Raw genomic sequence first — 23,064 nt, forward strand, 5'->3', positions numbered from 1 at the left:
TATTAATGCTGAGTATGCATGTAATGTCAACTTTTTATTCCTGTTTTAAAATCTTCTGTTCACACTTCTATGGATGGCTTTAGCCTTTTATTGTTGATGCATCACATTTTATGTAGTTGGCCTTTCATGATGATCCTCTAAATCCTTTTTTCAGACTTTTTTTCACTATCCATTTTGGCCATATTGAAATCAAAAGCAGTTGCAAAAGGTAAACTTGATATAGTTTTACCAGTGTTTTGTGAGACTCTTCTTCACATGCCAAGAGGAAGAATCTCCACTAAACTAAGAATTACAACTGGTCTAGTGTTTAGAGTCTAATGAACATTTTGCTTCCAAGATCTTTACCAACTGGGGATAACCTGCATTAGAGGTTACTCTAGCACATTACATTGTACAGACTCTTAATACTTTTAGAATTTTTCTTCAAAACGTATTACCACTAGAGACTTTTGCATGAAAAAGTGACCTAGCAAGAAAACAAGCAGAACATCAGAGGCTCAAAGGAAGCAGACGTTTTGTCAGATAGATTTAAATAAAAGTATATATTCCAATAGTAGTTTAATTCCTCCAGAATACAATTCTACTACACAAGAGTATGCTAATAGATTTTGCTCTTTTGAACTTAACGGTAAACTTTACTGTTTCAGTAGACTTCTATTGAGGGGCAAGTTATTTATATGAGGAAAAAGACAGTCAGTAAAATACAGCTGTAAAGCATCTTATAAGAATGGAGGGTAATTTTTAAATCAATGAATTGTTCAGCTTCCAATGAATAGAAATAAAATGCTCTTTTTTCATAGATGCCTTTGTAAAACTCTCTTGCCATGTTATAAATGTAACATGCAAAAACCCCTTTCTGCAAATCCGTCTTTGCCTTTTGTTGCAACTATTACATGCCTAAGTATTGCAATCAATCTATAAGGACAATAAGGCTCTCAGCTGCCTTGATGGCTGGAGATGTATGTCCCTACCAGAACACGAAATAATCATTTCAGCTATCATTATTGATCTTTAATGTGGGTTGAGCAAAACCTGATGGCTTCAGTTTTGCTGTTTGTGAGTTAAAAATAACATAGAAGACAAAAAAGAAAGGAAGCTAATGTGTTGCAGCCTACAACTGCAGAGCAAATACGTGCTTCTCAGAAAACAGAGATGAGAAGCATGTCAGTAAAGGTGTGATACTTCTGGTCATTTGCCAGACTTTGACAACTAGAGTTCCTGAATGTGCCAAAATATTTTTCAATAAAATTTACAAAGAAAAGACTATATTCCAGTCTCATTAAATTTTCTGAAAAAAGATGATAGAGTACTTAAATCGCTGGTTCATTATATGTTAGCCTTTAATTTCAGAGGCTGTAAATCACCTCTTTTCAGACAGTGCCAGCAAGGTTTTATGTATCACGTAATCCCATTTAAATTCTGCAGCAAGGAGCTAATTGAGACTTAAGTGATGTGTCATCCCTGTGCAGGCCATCTGCACAGGCTGAATTGCATTCAGAGGCAGCCTATGAGAAACTACAGAACACCCAGTTGCTGCTTGATGGAAAAATAAGGTACAAATTTATCTCCGTCTCAATTAATGTGGTAAAATGAATTACAGACAGTTATAAAATAGTCCAGACTTCTGTATTTCTCTATTGGTTGATGAAGTTCAGATCAGAACCTGTTTTCACCAACTCCAAAGGGCCTCCCATTTGGCTGATTTTGGCTTTGTAATTCACAGCACTCTAAGGAACCCCGTGACAGGCCCACAGTCCTTATTCTCTGTGTTTTGTATACACCAAAACAAATAGAGCAATGTCCTTGGGGTTTTCCAGTACATTACATAAAGAACCCTCATCCTCCCAACCCTCCCCCCCAAAAAAGAACACTATCTTTCTAAAGATACCATAGTCAAAGTGAGAGTCACAGTAGTAAAGAAGCAAGGAAGGAGAGGGGAAGTTCAATTATAAAGCCCTGTAAAATCATGGTCAGATTAACTGAATTTTCAGGTAATGTAGGACCATAGTAGTTTCTGGGCAACAAAATGAACACCATCTATTTTCAAAACCATAGGAGTCTTCCTCCGATATACACAAGAGGTAATGGTTTTACACTAAAAGAGGGTAGATTTAAACTGCATATAAAGAAAAAAATTTTTACAATGAGGTGGTGAAATATTGGCACAGGTTTCCCAGAGAGGTTGTGAAGGTCCCGTCCCTGGAAACATTCAAGGTCAGGTTGGACAGGCCCTGAGCAACATGATCTAGTTGAAGATGACCCTGCTCACTGCATGGGAGTTGGACTAGATGACCTCTAAAGGCCCCTTCCAACCCAAACCATCCTATGATTCTATGATTCTACATCATATTTCAATAACCTTTTCTTTTGTCCATCTAAAGACATCTAATTTATGTCTTCGGTAAAAAAACATTCAGTCTAGTCTATACTTTTGACAGTAAAATAAAACTGCAGTCTCAGTCTCTTTCTCGTCTTCCACTTCCTAACTATGCTGGAATGCATAAAAAGAGGCAAAATAGCCTCTGGTGGCTTCTCATCTTGACTTGGAATATTAAAGTAAGTGGCTTGCTCTGGTGATCACAGTCATGACTAACTATACAAATATTGCTGGAAATGGATAGACTAATTGGACGAGCATTCTATATTTGCATAGAGACTGAGCTATAAAATTAGTAATTATCAAGTGAGAGAAAACTTTTCTAAAGGAGGATGTATAACCAATGGCATTGTACTTTTTCTGGTTAGATACATATAGAAATATGTATTTATACGAAGGGATGGATGAAGAACATGGTCAAATAGCAAGCAACAAAAGATGACAACAGTGGAGTTGTATTGACTAATAACAGACTCTTGGTGTGTGAACAAATGTCTGCAGCACTTCCAAGACATGTATTAATCACATCTACTATACATTCTGCATTGCAGGGTCATGATTTTAAAATATGCCTGGAAATGTAAATCCATTGAAGGTTAAAGTTATTTTAAACGTGATTGTGGCAGGTGAGATTCCTATGGAGTATATTTGCCTTTTTATTGTTAGAACTAACTTTTTGCCTTTGCATTTTTTCAGGTCATTTGCAAGCTGACGAATTTCAAGAAACCTCCTTTCCCTACCTGAAAGTGGAAGGGGTTGTCAAAGTGAAAGAGAGGTGGCCACATTCTGAGATGAGGGGGAAAAGCTTGTGTACAAAACTTCATGTGCTTGTGCTAAAACCCCCTTGGTGCCTACTGTCATCATACCCTTTAAGGCAGGCAGGAACATGGAACTTAGAAAGAGCTTCTGGCTTAGGGATGTTTTTACTTTGACTGATGCCTTCAAAGATTATTTTAATGTATTCCTTCCCCTCAGAGCAAAAGTGCAAAAGGCACAAACACGGGTTGGGTTCTGGGAGGTTGTATAAGAATAATAAGCCCTAAATTGTTAGCTATATATGGGTTGGGGATATTTCATCTAACACTAGACTAAATACCTGTATGGTAAAAGGAATGGGGGATTGAGAAGCCATCCTTCTTGTTAAGCAAATACACAGTTTACTAGATCCATCTTGATCTGTGTTTGTTACTGGACATATTAAAGCAGTATATTATTGAACCCTCCAAGCTGTTTGCAGATTGTTTCCCTTCAGATAACGATGCTTCTTGAAATGAGAGAAAAAATAAAAGGATGACAGTTAATGATAAATTCACACCTAACACCATTTTTTTTTCAGGTGAACATATTACACCATTCTTAGCTCCATAAAAGGGTGATTTCCTTTGACTTACATGGGCAGTAAATCAGATCATGTTAAATAGTAGCCTCAGAACACTTCCATCAATAAAATGCATACACAAATAGGTTTCAAACAGGTTTTTCATAGTGAGAAGGAATTACAGACTGTGTGGAGGAAAGCTCCAATAAATTACTAAAATAAAGCAACATTTTTTCTGAAAAATGAAACATCCCTCTCTTAAATCCAGCTGATAATAGGGTAATAGTTAGGCTGGAGAACCTCATCCATGGAGGAGAATGACAACCTGAGGCACTGAATTTAGAATGCTCCCAAGGTATGTCAGAAATACTACCAAACTGAGATGTTTAGGGATTGCAGACAAAAATATTTCATCCTCAGTTTCCATTTCTATTGTTCCTGAAATTAAAGTTCTTTTTACTGAAATATTTAATCAAAAGCTTGGATTTCCATCAAAAAACAATTCTGAGGGAACGTTTTTCAAAAGGTCCTGTTCTTTTTACAAGCCAAAATTGTCTCTGTGGTAAAATGCATGGAAGGACTTCCTGAGGTTTTGAGGTCTTAAGGTCTAACAGTATTTATAAAGGAATATCCCTGTGGAGGATGCCAGTGCATTGTTACTTATTATTCCAGATATACCCCCAGGGAAAATGTGAAGGACATGTGTTGCCATCAAAGAGTGTCTACTCAGCTGATGCTTCTAAAAAATGTGAGAGATACAACAACCGTAATAAACTAGGCATTTGTGTTCAGTCCCTTCACAGTGATCAGAACCAGATATGAGGAAGATGAGGAATTACCTCCAGAAAATGTGCACAAGAATCATGGCATAACCAAAATTGTATGTTTAGATTTTTCTGTCATAGCCATTTTTGCTTCATCTGTGACTAAAACCATATCAACTTTCCAAGTCTTCTCTAGTTATATATTCATGTTCACTAACAAATATTAATAACCACAACAAATATAATAATTTGGGGGTTCTTTTCTGCTGGAATTTCTAAATCCAGCTAAAATCAGAACTCCTTTTTTCAGGAGCTGTATATATGCACTTATGAGAATAGGCAGTCAAAAGAAGAGACAGGAAGTAGCTTCCAATAGCTAGCAGAGACCTTGGAAAATAATTTTAGTCTCCTGAAACTTAATTATATGGATATCTCAAATCCATGCTATAGTGTGGATTTCAGTAAATTTCAGATGGGTACATCATCAATGAGACAACTGTATTCTCTGAATTTACAGAAACATATTCTAGAGAGATAAATAAAAGATTAGCTTATATTCTCTGCTTGTTGCATAGATACATTTACTATTAATGTTAATGGGACCAATGTGGATATATATAGAGACTTCATTTACAGAAATCAGTCTGATATTGTGGCCTACAGTGGCTTAATATAGAATCATAGATTTATGGAATCATAGAATCATTTAGATTGGAAAAGTAATTTACAGTAAGCCGTGTTTATCCATCACCTAGAACAGATAAACACTTGTTCTTTCTCGAAAAGAAAGAGGGCATAAAATTGCTACATGAGGAGAACAATCTTCTGAATTAAAAGAAATTTGAGGATACCATTCTCAAGCCTCTAAGACATCTTGTTAGTAAATATTTGAACCCAACCTCTGTACTTTAAACAGTCTAGGCACAGCACATTCTAAGGTGCTAGGTGACTAAGATGGGAAAGTACAAAAAGGAACAGCATTTTTTCTGTTGGTGTCACTCTAGAATATAAAGCACTTAGAAGATCACTAAGCAACAGAACAATGATAATGATAGTGTCATTATTTCTTACTAAGTGGAAGATGTCAGCAAGAGTTTTGGCTGAGAGTAGTCCAAATTTCAGTGAAAATTCTGGGAGCTGAAGGACCTGAAGGACCTGAAATCAGCTTGAAGAGAATAGTTCCACACTGTGGAACTGAATTCTTGGCTACTGAATGTGAGGAGCCAGAATTACCTCCTTGTTGCATTTTTGTAGAAGATAACACATTCTAAGCATACTGGATCTAATTGGTCTAATCAGAACAGGTCTTGTAGCAGGACAAGTAGGGAAACTTTCATTTTGTAAATTATGTTGGATCTTAGGTGTAGTAAGGACACAAACTGATGACTGGTGTTTCTGACATAGGTGATTTTGGCCTTCTGACAGAAGAAATGGAAGAGACATAGAGAACAAAACCATAAGTCCTCAAGGTTAAACTGGTGGTATTCTTACTTTTAAGTGTGCCTTTTATGCTCTGTGCTACACCTTAAAAACATTCTGAAGCTATGTCAGGATAGGAGCCAGATATGCATCATCCCTCTATACAACTTTGTTTCTTTGGAAGGGAGGAAATCATAGTGTGATTCAAAAGATCCCCTATTCTGGAGAATGAGAGTGCCTGAGATTCATTGTCCTGCAGTTCAAACCTAGCACATAACATACTCAGGACTGTAGGCCTACGTTCCTTTTTTAAATTATTTTCTGTTATTTTATTTGGAAAATGTGCACTGGCATCCCACAGAGGAAGACAAACTATCCTGAGCTTTTGTAGATGAAATAAGGGAAGAGATTATACATATGTGAGAATATGCAAAATATATGACAAGGCTCTGGGGGGATTTTTTTCAATGTATATCAGTACCTGAAGGGAGGGTGCAAAGAAGACAGGCTCTTTTCAGGTGTGCCCAGTAGCAATAGTGCTGGTTGGATGGACAAAGGAGATTTGAAAATCAGGAAAATCTTTTTTACTGTGAGGGCGATTGAACACTGGCACAGGTTGCCCAGGGAGTTTGTGGAGTCTCCCTCCTTGGAGATAATCAAAAGCCATCTGGCTATGGTCCTGGACTACCATGTCTAGGTAGCTCTGCTTGAGCAGGGGAGGTTGGATCAGATGACCTCCAGAGGTTTCTTCTCATCCCAACCATTCTGTGATTCTGTGACTCAAAATCAAACTTGTGAAAGTTGAGAAAGCACATCTGGGTTACCTGATGTGGGAAGATTTGAACGTTTCTGTATGCTCATGAAGACTGAGGTTTGCTTCATGGAAGTCTATCATCCATGAGGCCACCATCTCTTATTTTTTTCCTTCAGGGGATTTATACTTGACTGCACAGAAAATTAACAAGAAAACAGAAGCATGAGGGCTGCAATGAGTTAAACATTGGAGTGAAAACAGGCAGTCTTAGTCTTGAAATTCTGCAAAATCTTGTTCACATACGAGTAATGTCTGAAACGCCCAGCTGAAGTAGTCTTTCATCAAGTTGAGCAAAGACTCCACTTTTTTTCCAAAACTTCCATGTAGTCTCAGTCAAAAAGAATGTGCAGGACTGGGAAGGGCGAGGGGAGAGTCACAGGGGCTGGTGGAATTTTGGAAGGGCTTTACACTTTGGAAGTTTGTCTGAGCTTTAGTTCCCTTCCATCTTGCCTACTGACCATGCAGGCTTCACTAAGTATCTTCAGCATCTCCGCAGGTGAAAGAGTTTAATAACATTTAAGGCCAATAACATCCTGGCTTGTATCAGAAACAGTGTGGCCAGCAGGAATAGGGAAGTGATTGTCCCCCTTTACTCAGCACTGGTGAGGTCCCTCACTACAAGAAAGACACTGAGGTGCTGGAGCATGTGCAAAGAAGGGCAACGAAGCTGGTGAAGGGTCTAGAGAACAAGTCTTATGAGGAGCAGCTGAGGGAACTGGGTTTGTTTAGCATGGAGAAAAGGAGGCTGAGGGGAGACCTTATCACTCTCTACAACTACCTGAAAGGAGGTTGTAGTGATGTGGTATTATCTCTTCTCCCAAGTAACAAGCAATAGGACAAGAGGAAATGGCCTCAAGCTGCACCAGGGGAAGTTTAGGTTGGATGTTAGGAAAAACTTCTTCACCGAAAGGGTTGTCAAACATTGGAACAGGCTGCCCACGAAGGTGGTTAAGTCTCCCTCCCTGGAGGTATTTAAAAGGAGGGTAGACATGGTGCTTGAGGATATGGTTTAGTGGTAGATTTGGCAGTGCTAGGTTAATGGTTAGACTCTACGGTCTTGAAGGTCTTTTCCAACCTAAATGATTCTATGATTCATGATTCTATGATTACAATAGGTTTATTTTTTAATATTGAAGTACACTAAACAGAAAATACAAAGCTGTGCCACCATTTAGTATAAGAACCTATTTGCAGAAAAGCATTGGAAACTGAAAAAAAAAATATCTGGTAACCTAACCTCAGTCCAGGAATACAAATGGTATTCATTTATTTTTCCAACATCATGCAAGGACTTTTGGAAAGTCACATTAGTATCTCTCTTCGTACCTTAACATAGCATTCTTGATACCATATTATCAAAGTCTTAACTGCTTATTTTTTCAGTAGAAAGAAGCCAAAATGAATAAATTTATCTATGTTTTGGACAACGGTTCACATATTTTACTCAGAAAAAATAAGTTTAAAAACCACATTCACATTTTTATAACAGTCTGAAAAATATTATTAACAGCAATAGTACTGCACAGAAGGCCACAAGATGGCTTCAGGGAGATCATTTACTTTCCTTTGAGTAAGTGACACATATATTAGTAAACTGAGCAATGACAGATCTTGTTCTCTGGTCCTGATGTCACACATCCAGACATGACATGGCCACATCTATAATACTAAAATATCTTACCTTGTAAAACTAGAATCCAGACTGTATACTGGAAAAGGTAAATGTGACTATGATGTAAGGAGGTAAATGTAGACAGAACACTTGCTTTAGTGAAAATCTATAAACCTCACCATTTTTTTGAAGAGATTTCAGATTCAATTTCTCTAGCTTTTGCTGGTATAGCCGGGTAGAGGTGCAAACAATAGCAACAATAAACTCGGCTCTGCGCCCTGCTGCATGTCTGGGTAAGAATAATACTCTTTTCTTTCATGTCAGTGCTTACCCAAGTCCTATGAACTGAGATTGCAAGAAAAAAGCCCTATGCTTCCTTTAGTTTTCCACTCTATATCTGGTACCCAGTAATACATTCCTCATTTCCTTCTGCATCCCTGTCATAGTGTACTTCTCTCTTTTCCATTCTCCTGCTCGCTGCTTTAGCCAGATCACAATCTGATCTCATGATATCATGTTTTGTACTTCACTTTGCCTTGACAGTGTCCCATGGTTTCAGGGCCAGGGTGCAGCTGGGGAAACTGGTCATATTCCTGCAGGGTATTCTGGGAATGTGGATCAGAAAATCTGGATCTGCTTCTGCATAAACCAACATTTGCCGCTGATCTACGCATCTGCTTTAACTGTTTGGATAGTCTGATATGGTTAAGACACGTATTTAGGTAGCTTCCTTCAAATAATAGCTGTTGGAGTTGAGATATATCGATGAAGGCTATATGAAAAAATAAGTCAAGAAACAGAAAATAAAGATAAAATTTAAATGATAGAAATAGGTGTTTTAGTAAAAGAAAAAAACCAAACCAAACCAAAACAAAATAAAATGTAGTCCAGTGATGAAACAGCCTCTCCAGTGACAAAATACCTTAATTTCTTCAGTTTTTTTTTTCTAGGTTTTACATAAAAAAACCCCACAAATCTATTTACTGTGCAATGACTAAACTAATATCTAGTTATTGGATCTTCAGATTCATAGCAAAGAGTACAAAAATGTTAATCAGTATACCAGATATATATAATGCTATATCACTATGATTTATGTATATTATACAATGTCTGAGTTATAGGTATGACAATATGCAATACAACATGAACCAAGGTGCCTTGAAGTGCTTATTTTATTTATTAGGCTTCATATACATGTATATATACTGAAGGGCAGAGATGAGGTGAAGTAATATCTATATAGATAAATAGCTGACTGCTCTAAGCTCCTATCAAACATAAATCTATAGATAGTTCACTGATGACTGTTCCCACTTTGTTTCCAATAATATTTCCTTGAAATCTTGCCAGATTTAAGTTCTGGTAAGAGAGAGTTCTGAATTACTTTCTATTGTTCATTATTTAACGTTTTTATGTAGCTTCAAATGTATGCATTTAACAGTGGAGTGAGAAAATATATGATCCTTGCCCAAAAGAGACCAGCTCTCGCAATGAAACAGAAAGAAATTATGCACAGTTAAAGTGAGAATAGAATTACTTATAGGCTACTGTAGTCCAGGTGTGGGGTTTTTTTTTTTGAGAAATAAGGAAGTTTAAAGAGAGAGGGGAGTATGGGAGAAGGAATTAATCTATTGCAGACCACAGTACTGACAACATGGACTGCAATATTGACAGGCAGGGAGAATTTTTGCTTTCTTCTTGATATGATATCTACATTGATACGCCTCTCCACGTTGATGTGCTATTAGACTGAGTGCAGAACCAAAAGAATGACCCTTTTTTATTTGAATTAGCAGAGGAGCTACTACAGGCTAATTTATTCACAGGTGTGGATTATTCAGGATGGGAGACAATTATAATGTATTAGCCAACATTTTGTAAATTATGTTGGACTGGATGTTTCTGTCTTGTTGAAAGATGTGGTATACCAATGGGAAGTTGGAACAATAATTTTCCATTACTTAGGGTTCTGTGTGGTCATCAGTGGTAGACCTGAAACATATTACTCACTTACTGATCCTTGTGAGAACAGTAGTTTCCTTTGATATATAAACAACCAGTTGGACTCATTGGCACTAGAATGACTCAAAGGCAGATGATTTACACATACATGTGTATGGAAAAGAAAACACACACTTTACACATCATACTTCAACTAGCATCCAATGCAGGAGATGTCCAAAGGTAGGAGTGTACAGGCTGAAAGTTGGGAAACACCAAATACATGTATATACCACTTTTGTAATAATTATGAGGTAGACTGACAGAACTTCAGAAAAATGCATATGCATGTGAGAATATGTAGACCATACATATCTCCCCAGTTTCCCCACAAGGTACAAAACTCAACCAAAAGAACTTTATGTCCCCTTAATATGTCCATGCACTAGTCATAGGAACTAGGCCTGTAGATTGATACAGGTTTATTTGTAATTCTATCTATAAATAGGCATATATTTGTCAATCTTCAGACCAAATATAAGTAGTATGTTAGTATCTGTGTTAGTGTCCATAGTGTCTATAACAGAATAAATAACATGAACACGAGAGATACCACTGGCTGTGAGTTTCAGTACTAGGAAACTATTAATTATAACTGTCTGCTATATCAGACTTCATCCATTTGTCTGTGCTCATGGAACTGAAACACATAAACCAAGTTTGAGTTACATTTCTAGAGCAGAACATTTGTCTTATTCACTAGTGTTCATTTGCTGCTACCTATCCAAAGCTTGAAGTATCTGAATTATCTTGCTTATCCTGGAAGTTTGATTATACCTCCATTAATTTCATACTTTACATTAATCTATAGCTGGTATAACAATTTTGTAGCAGCTGTGAATTTCTTATAACACCGAAATGAGAAAATTATTAGGTTGAGGAGAAATTTTTGAATGAGGGTAATTCCTAAGGTGATACACTTGAGAATTAATAGTGAAACAATTTCCTAAAAGGGCACTGTTGGTAGGATCCCCAGACAGCTTGGAATGCTAACTAACTTGGTAAATTGAGCTACCTGTAAAGATAATTTGCTACAACTTTGGTTTTCCAATATATGATTTTGATACTTCACTTATAATTTTCTTCATTTTGTATTTGGATAATATATTTTCACATAGTATTATATAATACTTTCAAGAGAGAATAATTCTGTCATACAGCATAACTGAGTTCCTGTTTTAACCAAGCCAGTTTCATCCTTTTCAATATGAATTCATCAATACTCTGAGATTACTTGTCTCACAATGGTGTTTCAAAGAAAATAAAAACCAGTAACTTTTTCAAAGCAGGAGAATTTATATTCCAGCCATGATATCCAGCCATAATATTCAGCCAAAGTAAGAAGCAAAATTTTTTAATGTGGCTTATCATCATACCCTTTCCCAAATATTTTATAATATTGTATTTCTCACTGTCCCACTACAGTTGTATATATCATGGCATCTATAGAGTGGAAGTAAGAGTGTAGCAAGTGGTGTAGATTCAGAAAAAAGTTATGGCATTCATTGATGGTAAATCTTCTGAATCCAAGGATCTTAATTTCATCTAACAGTCACTCCAGGTTCCTTCAGGCTTTGCTGATTTTTTTAACTGTCTGCTAAACTAAATTTTAGAAAAAAGGAGGATTAAAAACCTATATAGTCAACATGTTTTGAATGTACATGTGTTCTCCATTGCCTGATGAACTTCATCCTACACACTGTTAGGAAAACATGAGTAGTTGTCAATGCCATCAGGCCTGGAAGGGTCACCAGCATGGTGATACCAAGGTGCTTGACCCACCTGTCCAGATCAAGCTGGCCAGCCAGGGAAATCACTCTAATTCATTCCAACCTTGATCTTCCTGACGGCAGAAGCAGGCTCAAAATGCATGGTCAGAGTAAATGGGTCTGGTTGATTTCCTTGCTCCAGCTGCAGTGATCTAAAGCCTAAGTATTTGCCAGCTGCCATAACAGTCTTTTAAAATAATTTTGTCAAGATAAAGCTATTTCACACTCATCTGAAGAAAACACATATAATTATCATTAGATCTTACTTCTAATCTGTTGTAATGTAATTTTTTTATCCTCTTACTGTTGCATTCCTTCTGGTGCTTTAGTTTCTTTTTCCTTTAGGAGTCACATAAAAATTGTTGTTCTGTAAAAAGGAAAAAAATGTTTTTCAGCTAAAAAGAGCAAGACATTATTCAAAACCCATTGATATAGTGAATATTTAGAATGAGAAAAACTCAGAGTAAATAGCACAAAGGGAATAGAAATGGGAAGGATTTATAAGCAACTCTGCCCCTTCATACACATATCACCCCTGGGAATGGTTCTACTCACTCCTAAGCTTGGTTTCAACTGCTCAGTGACTATTGAGTTATAGCAACATCTGTGTGATCGTCCTTTGGCCCATTTGTGGCCTGTGAGGTCTGTGTGCTTCTCAGCCTTCTCAACAGTTTGTCAGTCTGCATAAAATTCAGACCTCCACACTCTCACTGTGATTCTTTTAGTTCACGTTCTTTTTGCAAAATCTTGTAGCCCCCGGGACTTTATGTCTCTAAGCATGCCCAGTTGCTTCCCAGGAGTGAGTTCTCCCTGTCTTTTCAGAGATTATAAAGTCATTCTTAACACTTTTTATAACACATTCACTGTGAAAATCAGAAGAAGAAGAAGAAGAAGTAAAAAGAAGATATCATAGGTCATAATGGTTCAAAGCACAAATTTGCCTAAAATATTTTCAGCCCCTGTGTGATTTGTGTTTTGCACATGATGGACTGAAAGAGTCTTTCAAAAATAGATTTCTATTTTTTATTAAATGACTCTAACATTATTTTATTTAGATTCTAACGTAGTCTTAACTGCTGTCATGTTCAAATTTTTTTTTCATTTGTTTTGCTGGGTAGCCTCCATTAATAATTTAACCCTAATTCAAAAAACTTCAGTATAATTTCCCCTTATGCTTTCCTAAAAGCCACTGTTGGAGCTCTTCAAGACTCTCCTTCTTTCTAACTCTAAGATAAGAAAGGGGAGTGTACATGCAGTACTTTCTGTTCAAATACTGTATATAATTTTTCAGATTATATTCTGTAGTGATACATACTGGAAATGCTCCTTCTAGGAGATTTTCAAAGCTATTCCACAACGTATACTCTGTGGGGTTTTTATTGGTTTTGACAAGTATTACATTTGCCCAAAAAGAACTTGGGGAGAAGTTGTCTAGAACAAGAAATTCAGTTTGAAATTGGTGAGCACCTTGGGCTAAATTATGGGGGAATTTTAAAAAAAGTTAAAATATTGTTCATTTGTGAAATGCTAACACATTTCATTTTGACTATTCAAAAAGAAGTTCTTTTCCATTCAAAATATTCTTTATCTGAAAGTAAATCTAAATTTTTCTGAAGATAACTTTGAAATATTTAATTCAAAAGGGATCAGAGTATTTAGCCCCAGATTACCTAGATTGACTCCAGATTAGTCTTAATGCTGTTTTGTTGTTGCTGCTGCTGTTGTTGAAGACAACCCTACTCTTTATCTTGAACCTCTTAATTCTTATTAAAAAATAAATAGGAAAAAAAATTGCTTCAACCTGAACCATTTTTAAATGAAATTTAAGTTTGATCATGGATCAACAATAAATATTATTTCCAGTATTATTTAAGGCCCAAAGAGGAAATATTATAGGGAAATTAATGAGATTTCCTTAAGCAAGATTCTCCTAGTGCTTGCTTTTTTTTTTCTTTTTTTTTCTTTTTTTTTTTAAGCACAGTAGGCAGAGATATTGCTTGGACCTACCACTGACATAATCAGAAATTCCCTTTGATGTTAATGATGAGGTCTATTGATGGTGTTATCTTCAGGTTTAAAACACATAGGTATCCTGGAGATACAAACTTAAATCCCAGTAGGACCAAATCAATCTTTAACCTTCAAAGCCTTATAGATCAATTGCTTTTGTGTCATGTTTGGTTTAGACCTTTGAAATGGCAGAACTTTCTGCTCTGTTTGGAGAGTAAAGTTGCAGTGGCCTTGCTCTGGAAGGAAAGGAGCTGCTTTTGTGATAGAGTCAACAGGCTTCCCAGTTATGTAGTGGGTTAGGACATCTAATATGTCTGTAAAATACCTTGGCGTTAAAGATCCTCAGTCAAATATAAAATACTATTTCTGTGTATGTATATAAACTTCCGAATTAACTAATATCCTGAAGCTCAGATGTACTAACAAAAAATGAGACATATTTGATGTTTGAGTCACATTTTTGTTTTTGGAAAATATTTTATGATATTTATTCATCTGGTAATGATCAACTAATCAGCAGAGGGAAATGAAACTCTGAATTATTTGTGAAGTAGAAAAACACTTTATTAAAGACAATTTTGAGCTGCCAAAGACATGTATCAACCTACATTCTGACTGGTGATACTTTGCAGTTCATGTAGGCTGTGTTCAGAAATATTATTTTTTAATTATAATAGTATTTTAAACTTCATATCACAAAGTAAAAATATTTACAAATCCAAATGAATAACAAAGTATGAAATAAATTCCTGAATTTTAATAGTTCCAGACCTCTATGAATCTGGAATTTGTTGGAAATTTTTCCTCTTTGGATCCCTTCCTACCAATAATTAATGAACTTAAACACATAAACTTTAAAAAGTCTTCAATTTTATAAGCTGTCAGTATAAAGACAAATGTTTTGAGGAAGCAAAATATATCTTCTTCAGACTAAAACGTGAAATGCAGTATTGATTTTATAAACTTTGTGTATTGAGTAAAGGTTTTAGGAAGATTAGTTACCTACCTAGAGAGCTTCCAGACAGATTATGTTTCACTGGTATATATTTTTCTAACATTAATATAAATTCTTTGTACCTATTATCAAATCAATACATCTGAGGCGATGAAGGGATTCTTCTGGTAAGGCAAATTGAAAACATTTGAAATTCATTCTTATTTCTTATCAGCAGGATTGCTGTCTAGTCCCTCAAGCAGACAATCTCCAGTACAATACCATCTGATGCTGTCATTAAATCCTCAGCGTCAGGTTTCCGTAGCAACAGAAGAGCTCTCCCTGCTTCACTGTCTGCATCAGAAATCCGGAACAAAAACAGTTAATCTTATGCTGTTTTTCTACGCTTGTTTGACAGATTTAATCTGAGACCTTCTGTATCTGGAAAGAAGTGGTAAGTAGCAGTTAAAGTTTGTGATTATTAAATTATAGGACTGTATTTTGTTGATGTACATGCACACCAGATGGTGGCCTGCTGTATTCATCACCAGATTAGAAAGATAAAGGCTGGGCTATATGTGGGCCTACACATGCGTTTATGAGTTAACTTTGTAAAGCATAAGAGGTTACAGGACTTTTAGTGCTTATTTAAGATAGCAGATCTTGAAAAGCTTTACTTTCATTTGATTATAAATTTGACAGGATGAACATATTCCCAAGGTATTTAAAGTTAGTTTTGGTGTTACTGTTTTCACACTGTTATCCCTCTCCAGGCTGAAAATAGCAAGCAATATACAAGTTACATAGAGAGTACCTGGTTTAGGAGTTATTTTTCACAGAACAGACACCTGTATTTGACTCAAAGTACATGATAATAATTAAAAACTGTGACCAAAACTCAAATATGACTTTAATGCAGAAAAACTGCAAAATGCTTCTGAATGTCATTTAGAGACTGAATGTTTGTATTTACTAACATATTCTAAATAAAAGCTTTTCTCTGTTCACTAAAAACATTAGCCTTTTTCATTTCTAAGGCAGCCAAATTTTCCTAAAGCCAGAAGAAAGCCTACCCATTTAGCATAGGGAGCTCCCAGATCAGTGAAGTTTTGAATTTCATTTTATTAATTATCCATTCTTCCTCATTATATTTTTATGATGTTATTTTGATGTTATCTTGATTCAATTTATTACATGCATGATGTTTTCTAGGAACTTTACTGACATACAGTATCCAGCTTTTGGAATCACTATTTATACAAAATATACTTGATGTATTTTTAAAAACACCTTCATAAATAAGCATGAATTACTGTCGTTTCTTAGGGTACAAAACTTGGCTATACTAATCACGAAAGTTATGATATAGTTTGAATAAAACAATTGTGACTGTGGCTTTATTACTTAAATTAAACCAAGAGATTGTGCCTTCAGACTTCTGAAGACTGGAAGAAAAATTTTAACACATTGATATAATACGCATTTTTGTTTATACATTTATGAAAATATGTTTTGTTATTTTTTAATGAGATACGACATCACTGAGAGGAGGAGAATTTGTAGCAAATATCAAGAACTTTCACAGAGTTAGTATTTTTGCCTTTTTGTGAGTCACCTCCAGTGATGACTACTAGATATATTTGTTTTGTACTAAAATCTTATCATTATGTGTTATCTTAATCTTCATACACCTGTAAAAGTTATTTAAATTTTAACTATAATTTAATGTTTCATTTTTAAGTAATCTGCTAAATAATTCTTGTGATTAGTAAGAAGTCCTTAAGCAGTTTCATTAAAATACAATGTTCATCTAATTAAAGGTTAAACCTCTTTTCTGGAGTAACCAGAATAATGATAGTCATTGTCTAAGGGCCTTTCCCAAGTAACATCAGTGATAGCTGGCCTTTGTTAAAGAACAGTGTGATATGATAGAGAAAAAGGTGTCAAAGGTATATAACTATTTACTGAAAATATGTTATAAAGATAGAATATAATTTTAACATGACATATTTGAAATGTTTTAAGCATAGGAAAACACATACACCTGCTTTATACATGGTTTTATTTAAGGTTCATAACATAGCACAACAAAAATGTAACTTGATTTTTACACACCTGCGAAGAGGAGTTAAATAAACCCACCAGAGGAGTTTGTGCATTTGAGGTATCTGATTAGTACATTTTCCAACAAGAAAGTGAGTAGGAAATCAGCAGACCCTTGACTACACAGCTTTATGCTAGCAGCAGCATTGAACTGATTTGAGGATGAACAGGGAATGCTAAAAATCCACACTTGTCAGGCCTTTGGCACAGATCTATCTCTTGCAATGATATAAAGGTAGCAATGGGAGAGTAGCAAAAACCTGACATATCTTGACCACACATAGGTCATTACAAATGGCACAGTGAAATGGCACAGTGCTAAGTACCTCAACCTAGTACAGATCCCTGTATGTCCTCACAGCGCAGGGCAACACTCTGCACCCACCAGTCTAAGCAGAACCAGCTGCAGAACTCAGACCACACCTTTATTGATTTTCTGCAAGTTTCTTAATAAACCCTTGATTTTAAAATAAATTTTTCTTTCTTCAAAATAGAGTTTGTAATTTTCTACTAAACCAGTGATGTTTCAATAAAGTAATCAATGTTTTGATAATAACATTTTGAGATATTTTGATAATATAATTACTAGAGATGTATAAGTGCCTAGCCAGACCTTGGATCATTTTACTATAAACACAAAGCAACCGATCCTGTTCAAACAAGTGTTTCTGGAGAAACAATTCTGCATCATGGGAACACAGTTGAGTATTGAAGGTTAAATGGAGTCAGAATTTATTTTTTTAGTCATTAGTAAACTGCTTGGTCTGGAGAACAAAAAAGAGGGAGTTCATCTGCATCTTAATTTTCTCTGTCTCATTGGTATTCATATTAATGTTAATTATGTAGTATTTTTTTCTTTAGATTATAGACAAGTAATCCATCTTAAAAAAAAAACATTGTGGGCAAATATTAACAAATCCTGAACTTATTTTCCAAATCTTGGATTAATTTTTTACTCCTTGTATGTACTTGTGTTGTAGAAAATAAGTGGACATTTGCACACAGGCTCATTCATCTTTTCTTCCAGTTCCCATTTTTTATACACATTCCCAAATAGTGTCAGTGAGTTTTAGCACAGATAAGGAAAAAAATATGTAGGCTTTAATATTTACTTTTTTTATAAAGACCCCCCCGCTTGAAATACTATGTAATAAATATTAAAAATTAGATAATATGATATTTGGCAAACATAAAACTAGGCAATTTGTGTTCCCAAAATGATTTGGCAGAGTTGATGTTCTTTCTGGTGTCATACATTGTCTTGATTTGTGCTTTCCGATTATTATTTTTTTCATAAACACTTGGTAGATAGAGAGAAGATTTATAAGAAAATAAGATTTATTATAGAGAGAAATGCTGACAGGAATTGACTGTGACAGATGCAGAAACATGATGATTTCATGTCCATACTGATCCATTTTGCTACTATCTCCCCATTCTGTCAGTCTAGCATCCATTCTCTTGTGCCTGTCAAATTAGTCACATTTGAGCCCCAAATTCCTGAGGTTCATTTAGCTATGGAGAGTTGATAGAGAAAGAAAAATAATGTAATTGTTTTCACCAATCAAAAGCATTTCTCTGGAAAAGATGCTTATGATGAAGTAAAATATAAAATAACAGCATCCTCTATACAAATTTGCAAGCCTTTAGTCATTTTGTAAAAAATCAACTTTTCATAAAGTTAAAGCAAATGAACAGATGATCAATGTCAAACCTACTGAAAAACTGTCTGTGCAAATGGAATGCCAGATTAGATCATAATCTGTCACTCAAGGTGATGATGACCATGTGTATATTGCTAAGCATGCCTCGGACAGAGTTGTAGTAAAAGTCACCTTCATCCTAAAATGTGTTCAACGTAAATTTCATAATAAAGTGTGAAAGAGATTTAAGGTTAATAAAGATTTCCAAGGTGCATGATGAAGAATCTGTTATTAGCTATGAATATATCTTGAACACTGACTTTCTGTATCAGTCCAATTATTGCAGCAATTATAAATCATAATAATAAGAGACAAAGATTAAGTTTTTCTATAAACGGTATTCATTGATGAAGGCTGTAAAATATCTTAACATACCTTACATTGTCAAGCTGCTGCTGTGTCTGTAGGTCCTTTTTGATACCCCAATCTTTCACTAGCTTTTCTAATTTTGTATGACTCCCAGACAGTGTGTTCCATTGGAAATCTTCCTTTGGAAGATAGTAGCTGCCATTGTTTTATGCATCAATACTGCAAAACTTAAAGAAGGTAAATATACTATGCAACATGAAAGCAGTGGTTAGGTAAAGCTGTTCATGTGAGCAGTTGCAAGGTAGGCACCCTGCAGCCTCTTGTTTTCTTTCACTAGATGTTCATAGACCTTGTTTTCTTTTTATCCTCAAGGACCTATATTTGTTGAACACGAGTTGCTTCACAGATTGAGTGGATGATTCTTGCGCGGCTAACAGCATATAGATATACACATTAAAATTTCCTAGGTAAAGGAATGAGTTACACACAAGACTTTCCTTTCTTGAGTGGGTTCACAAAGCACTGTTCTACAAGAAAAGGAAAGAAATTAGGTGGGAAATGAGTGTTATGTGTCTCACCCTTCATAGGAAGATGGATTTTAAGGTGCCTGGAAGATTTTAATGTTACAAAAGAAAGGAAGGTAGCAATTTTGAACTTGTGGAGCTGTTTATCTTCTTCTATAGTCAAAAGATTAACATGGATTTCCACCAGAGTCTCCTGCTTCTTAGAAGGTTTAAGCTACCTCTTGCATTTTGCTGGGGAGGGCCTTAGCCCGTAATTTACATAGTTATACTTTGCTTTCTCATTGAATTGTTACGTATTTTATAGAATTCGGGTTAGCTTCAATGAGATACTCGAATCCTGGTATTTAAAAAACTTTACAAGGGTGAAGAACATTTAGAAAATACCTGAGCTACTTAGGCTAAACTGTTATTTTTCTTCTTAAATATTATTTGATGAAATAGCATCTACCCTGTGACTGTTTAAGTAGAAATTATATATTCAGTCTTAAGATAGGCACAATCTGGGGTTTGTCTTGGGGAGAAAAAATAAAGTTTTGTTTGCTTTCATATCAATAAATAAAACCACATAACTGGTCAGTGATTTATTTTCATTTAATCTATCCAAACTGATTTCTCCACTCCTTCCACCTGATGTTGAGGTATTGAACCAAATGTGTAGTGCTCCTCCAGTACTATTTAAATGAACGTTACCAGGGAATTTTAATTATACATTAGTACAATGTTTGTGAAATGCTTAACCTCTAAGTAATTTTATTTTTGCAGACTGTTAATGAAATCAGTGTTGATGCATATATGTATATGATGTGCAAAATTCTATTGCTATATAATACTGAACAGAAGTGTAAACATGAAATCAATGTTTGTATTATCAAAATATTATATATTTCCTTTTGAGAATTTTTTCACAGTCTTAACTTTGAAAGTGCTTTTGATTGTTTTAGAGTATGTTAAAATGAATAGTTGTGATTATTATATAATTGTCATATAAAGATAAAGGTTGGGGAATTTCAAAAGACAGTTTCTAAAGCAAATACATTTACTCAAAAAAAATCCTTTCCAATGTGGAATTTAAATAAAGAAGGAATTTAAATAAAGGAGGGATGATTATGCTCCTGCATATGCTTCTGGTAAGACCAGTGATGTAATAGCATTTATGCTGAAAAGTTGAAAGGGAGCTGATAAGAATTTTAAAGATCTTTGAGGGGTTGTTTAACATAACTGCTTGCGATAGACTTCAAGAATGTAACTTTTCAAATGAAAGACTGAAAGGTTGCCTTAAAGTATCTCAACAGGGTCATTCTGTACTAGTGAAACATTTTTCAAATAATGTAAGCATAACATAGAAACTGGTATACAGAAACTAAACCTAGAAGATGGAAACAGGGAAAAAAGAAATGGAAGCAATGGTGTTTCCACCACATGATGTCAACCACAAGACTGGACTTTTTTCTACAAAGCATGACTTTGTCAAATCTAAGTACTCAGTGAAATATAAGGGCAGGTAACTTATAGGAGATCAGATAAGAATATCTATTTCCCTGAAAAAAAATTGCACTCATAGAACAAGAATTATTTTGTGGGTGGAAAAGGAAAGAATCTATGTAATTCTTAATATCTTCTGAATTTTTATATTTTTGGAGTATTTTTTTAATATGAGAGCATTATTTTAGCCCACAATGGTTCCCCCAAGTAAGGTCATTTTCAGTGTAAACTGATAAAAATTTGAAGTTAAAATAGCAAAATCTGGTTCATACTTTGAAAGTACTGCTCAGGCACAAAAAGAAGGAGCATTCATAGGAGAAGTGTCACTGATAAAGCTTGTCTGAAATAGATCTCTGAATATAGACACCCAAATTCTATCTGGTTTTCCTCATAGCTCTTAAATGGAAAATATTCACTGGTTACAGTGAATATTCATTTCTCAAGTTGCAACACAGCAGTTGTTCAAAGGAAATTTGGAAGAGTACTGGGAATGGTGTGCAAAATCCTAGACATTCTGCCTTTTTCTGTCTTTGGTAGCATTGGCCAACAAGTTTCAGGCCAGTACAGCAACTAGCATGGCCCAGTTGAGTGGATCTTGACATCCAAACCATTTATGCAGAAGGGTTGGTATCCACATTATGTATTTCAGGATCTTTATTTTGGATTAACTCTGGTTTCTACCTGGGGACTTGAATGACTGTTAGCAGTTGGATCTATTACTAACACATCAGGAATGCATGTTCTGGTTTAATTTCATTTGAAAGGAATCCTATTGATGTGCTGTGTGATGTGATTTGAAGCACTGTAAGTGGGGACAATCAGGATATTCACTTAAAAAACACATTTCTGATCCAATTGAAAACACCATGTAGCACAGCTCCTCCTTCAGCTATAGATTTAGGTCTGTACTTTCCCCTTTCTTTATGCAAAACTCTGTGTTTGAAATAGTGTTTGAAAATCAAAATCAAGAGCTAAGCAGACTTTTTACTGAGTAGTGTGTCCTCCTGTTTAATAAATGTTCCTTTATTTGTGAAATTCTATTTGCAGAGCTGCAGGGAGAGATTCTGGATCCTATTAGTTTTTCCCCTATTTCACCTCTTCTTGAGTCTGTTCACCCCACTTCCATGAACCTGTGACTAGGTGACAGCCACAGGCAGCAGAAGTTGCATATTTGCCCTTATTTAGTACATCACTCTCACCCTGTGTTTGTTGCAGCTTTGTCCATAGGGATAAAGGTCTGGGGAAACGATAAAAAAAAAAAAAGGAGAGAAGTGGACACTAGGAAGACTAGATGTATTACCACACCTTCATAAATTACTTCTTTTGACATCTTGTCCTTTACTGTTCAATTTTGTTCTACGAAATACCGCTTCCTTGAGATAGCTTATGAAGCCTCTAAGAGTCAGGTGCCTGCACACCTTTGCAAACATTGAGGACAAAATTTCCTAGAAAAATATTTCTTCTAAAAACAATGACCTTTGTCATTCCATAAGGACATCAGCTTTACATTCTATAATGCCCTTGATAAATAATAGATTAATCTCAGTTTATTATTTGTTATGCATGGGAGGGGGCTTAAACTCAGTGCAAAGGCAGATTTTCATGGGAGAGACTGCTCTTCTCATTAACTCTCTCTCTGTGGTGAGCAGTGCTACCCTATGTTCACTTTAGGTACAAACATGGGCTGGGTCTATGTAGTGAAAATTAAATGGTCATTTATAACATAAAGGAGAAAAATATTAGGACTTTATGACTATATCACAGTCTTGAATTGTTCTCTTATTCTTAAAATAAATTATAATGTTACTGTTTATCCTGACACGACTGATGCTTCTGGAATTGGAGCCTGAAACACTGAGGCACTTGGGCTTCATTTGTGCTGAATAGTCTCAAAGTAAAAAAAAAAGCAATAAAACTCTATC

This window comes from Phalacrocorax carbo, chromosome 3 (genome assembly GCF_963921805.1).
Source record: "Phalacrocorax carbo chromosome 3, bPhaCar2.1, whole genome shotgun sequence".
Taxonomy (NCBI): domain Eukaryota; kingdom Metazoa; phylum Chordata; class Aves; order Suliformes; family Phalacrocoracidae; genus Phalacrocorax; species Phalacrocorax carbo.